The following is a 4,767-nucleotide window of genomic DNA, read 5'->3' on the forward strand; positions in this document are numbered from 1 at the left end:
AATTTCCTTAACATGGCCTAAATACTAGATTTTTTAAAAAAACTTTCAAAGAAAAGATTTTGAAGAAAGCACAGTCTACTTAAAAAAAAAAAAAAAAAAAAAAAAAAAAAAAACGTTTTGAAAATACGTGAAAAAGGAAATAACGAGATTGCTATTTAAACAGACACTAATTCTTTTGTATGAATATGATGAGAAAAGTGACAGTTCAAATAAAAAAACAGCAAATTTCGTCTTGTAATCAGCCACCCAATAAAAAATGTTGGTGGAATGTTCTATATAACAAAAGCGCTGCAAGTCTTGCTGCAGCAAAAATAAGTGATAGAAAAACGATTGTTTTGACAACACTTAAAAGTGTAGGATGTGATCGATTGCGAACAAATCGTCTATTCAGCACCCGAGGATGAAAAGCAAGAGAAGACGGAACTCAAGGTTTTAAAAACGAATTCTTTACCAATTTTCCTTGGACTGTGCACTGAGACTGAAAAATTTTAGAGGGCATCGAAGGTATTAAAGCCATTTATTGTTCATCAATCATTGTTTCAGGAAAAAGCACAGATTAGTTACTTCCACTAACAAAACTTTATCAGGAAGAACATTAATAATTACTGCTATTCACGTAGAATCCTGTGGAATTATGAATAAAAATTTTTTGAGTTTTAATATAACTTAATTTAACACGGTTACGAAAAAGAACATGTGCTCTTATTGAGTAAAAGATGAACAAAGAAATAAGCTGGACAGCTTGCCGTAATAATATCTTCTAAATCATATTTGATGCAGTTACTCCTAAGTCAGAGTTTCAACAAGGACTGACATTTCAACGAGTTAAGAAGATTCGAACGAGTTCGAAAGATTATTACATTTTTATTTTATTTTATTGCAATAGAATTATATTCTTCGTTTTTTATCTCTTTATATACCTTTCTAAATATCTTAATAATATATCTTTACAAATATCTTAATAATATATCTTTACAAATATCTTAATAATATATCTTTACAAAGACAAAAAGTTTTCGCAGAAATAATAAAAGCCAACATTATTCACTTTCATCGAACTATAACATCAACGGCACAAAACAACTAATGGTGTTCGAGGAATTTCCCTGTCCACTATTCCCATCATTTTCAGAGTGATCCTTTCGTTTTCGACAATTTTCCAGAAGATTCTCTTTGTAAATCAAGCAGTAAATCTGAAACAGTGCACCTCAGATTCACTGGAAGGTTATACATTTTTCTGTAAAAAATGTAATGTAATTTCGTTACATTTAATTTTGGTACTATTAAAACTTTTTCTGGAATTTTGTAGAGATAATATCTACAAATTTTTTTGGTTTTCTACGTTTGAATTTTTGAATTTATTAATAGGACAATACCATCAATGTGGCAGCAACAATTGTGATTTCTTTTTCTACGATCAAAAAGTTTCTTAAATCGCTAAACTTTAGATCAAACATTCGCCACACCGCGTAACAGAAGCATTTGTTTCTGCAATTTTACTGAAACATTGGATCAAACATCTGTTTCAATGCTCGAAATTACGTCGTTGACATTAAACGCAAGAAATCCTTGGGGGGGTTTATCTATGGAAAAATTAGTAATTCAATAAATTAAATCTTTTCAGGAAGCTCGTTTTTGGTTGTGTCGGTATTCAATGCTGTCTATATCAAGCCGGTTTTGTCATTCAAAATCACCAGAAAATTTACACAGCACTCTCTCACATCATCATCGCCCACACACAGTAGATGATTATACTAGTTATGTTATTCTAATCCTACCCTACACTGATTAGAACTTTCCAAGAAAGTTCCAGCATTTTCACTAAAGTCTAAAGCATTCTGCAAATTAACATCTTCCCTCTGAAATCTTTTACTTCTAAAATTCATTATAAAAAGTTAATAATGTCAAAATATGTGATAAGCTGCACAAGAACATGAAACTTTTCAGTTTCTTTACAATACTGGAAGCTGTATTTTCCCCAAAAGCATCAACTTAAGGCTAGTTATTATCTCATATATTGCAGAATATACTATAAGGAGGTTGAAAAGGATTTATTCTGCTTTCCCACAGAGTAGGTCAGTTACTGTCTCTTATATTCCATAACACACTTCTTTTATATGGAGGTTGAAGAGGATCAATACTGCTTTCCAAAAGAGTAGGTCAGTTATTGTCTCCTATATTGCAGAAAACATTTCTTCTATATGGAAATTGAAGAGGATCTATTCTGCTTTCCCAAGGAGTAATACAGAAAGATGTAACAGTTCAAGATGTACTGCTACATCTTGAACTGTTGTAGATGTGAAAATACTCCTCCTATAAGTGGAAGCAGAGGAAAAATCATACATATCTCTTGTATACTGGGTGTCCAAAAATAGTGGAACAAGCGTTTACAATCCTAAATATTTTATCTAGACATAAACTTCCTAGTACAAAACTTCTTTAAATCAAATAAGCATTTATATGAAATACTTTGGATTCTATGAGGATTACAATAAAAAGTTTAAAAAATGAAATCTTTTTATGAGGCCCTCATAATGAAAAAAAATGCCAATAAGTAGAATGTTTCCCTTACATCCATTTATGCACACGAAAAGTTTCATGCTTCAATCTAAAAAAACCTTCAGTGATGTGTTTATTTCTAAATTTAGAGGAGCTTATCGAAAATTTAGATGGAGACACTTATATGCAAATATTTGTTTAGTAATACATCATTCATTCATGATTACCTGAAAGAAATTTGTAGTGTTGTCCACTATGATTGGTTGACTGTTGAATCTTGAGAAATCCAACTTTTAAGTTATCTTAGAGAAGTATTACAGTATCAAATAAGAAAAATAAAATTCTTTACTTGTGATTTCTTAAAGAAACTTCTAACTAAGCATTCTTAAAGAAGAACGCGTTTCAGTAACGAGGAATGTTTTAAAATGCTTACGATTTATGCTGTATGTAATTGTAAAGTTGGCCTAACTGCAGAAAAATGCAAACGTTATTTGCATTTATAACTGCAGAAAAATGCCGTTATCGAATTTCCGGCATCTTTCTAGGACATGTGGTTATTTATTCAGAGGTTAGTTAAAGTAGTAAAGAGTTATTTATTCAGAGGTTAGTTAACTGGCATCGATATAGCATTCATGGATTCCATGGGCAACAATACAATCAGACCATGAGCAACCAAGTTTTGTATTTGGGTTCTATTTCACCTATAATCGATTTTTTTTTTTTTTTTTACAGAGAAATGTAATTTGGACACACGAATGCCGCTTTATTCGAGAAGGAAGCATCAATTGACGAAAAGATCACTATTAGGCTGATGAAAATACATTCTTCATTTAAAAGGTTTTTAATCAACGGTAATTTTCTATAAATGTGTGTAGTGGCATTTTTAGAAACGCGTCCTACTTTGAATATCAGTATACTGAAAAGTTACCGATATATTCAGTTAATTTTGAATGGCATTGTGTTTGAACTAATGGACGAATTAACTTTCAAGTACTCCCACCCAAGAGATTGCAATTAGATGGTAATCTTCCACACCGCACGTTAATTGGTGAATGCGGAATTCCTCGGCAGATGAATAGGTTCACAAGGACCTAATGAATTTCCTTCTGGATCACCTAACTTGACACTTCCTGATTCTTAATTATGGGCTCGTTTACGTTCATCTGACGATTTCTGCCGCGTGTAATTGTAATGTTAGCCTAGTTGTAAAAGAATACAAACATCGTTTTCTAAATTTCCGTCATCCTTTTAGGAAGAATGCATACAGAATGGTTTAGTGGTTAGGATCCTTTCTTCCATGGGGAGAAATGGGGACGACGAGGCGTTATACAAATTATACAGAAATTGACATTTTGATTAATTTTTCAAGTTACCCTCACGATGGAATACGAACAATCAATTCAGAGCTCAACATTCCAAAATGACAGTGTAGAAAATATTCCAACTTAATAACCAGCATCTAAACAGCATTCGTGAAACCGTGAACTGCAGCATCAGTTATGTGGGCAATTATACAATCGATATCTAAAATTTTACAACTGGTCTTACTTCATGTAAATTCACATCCTTCTTTACTAAGAAATGTAATTTGAAAAGCCTAATGTATAATCGAGAAAGTATAAATCTTCAAAATAACTTTCGGGAAAAAAAATTTAATTTTATTAAAATATAACTTAAATGTAGAATGATAATTTAACCATTCCTTGTTACTTCCTGACTGTTGAAGAAATTGCTTGTGTACTTTTAGTTGATCACTTTCAACATTTTTATAATTTCAGTTTATCTGGAAAAAAAAAAAAAAAAAAAAAAAAAACAACAACCCCGCAAAATGAAGAAATTCAAAAACAGAATAAAAGACAGCCATATCTATAAGACTATATGCAATTAGAAAAAACGTTTATTGATGATAGTATAAAGGTTACAGGTATTTTTATAAATTATTTGGTCCTGACTTGAAAAATAATATATCAAAATTTTTTAAGTATTACAATGATGCAGTTTCTTTACATGAAACAAACTATATAATCATATGTATATAAAATAAAGAATCATAAAAAAATAAAAAATATATTTTTTTTAAAAATGAGAAAAGGGTTTAAATATTTCACAAATTGCATGGAATTAATTTCATATCTAAGATCAATAATATATATATATATATATATATATATATATATATATATATATATATATATATATATATATATATATATATATATATATATATATAATGTATAAACAAATTAATATTCTACACATTCACAACAG

The sequence above is a fragment of the Argiope bruennichi genome, chromosome X2, assembly GCF_947563725.1.
Source record: "Argiope bruennichi chromosome X2, qqArgBrue1.1, whole genome shotgun sequence".
In the NCBI taxonomy this organism is placed as follows: domain Eukaryota; kingdom Metazoa; phylum Arthropoda; class Arachnida; order Araneae; family Araneidae; genus Argiope; species Argiope bruennichi.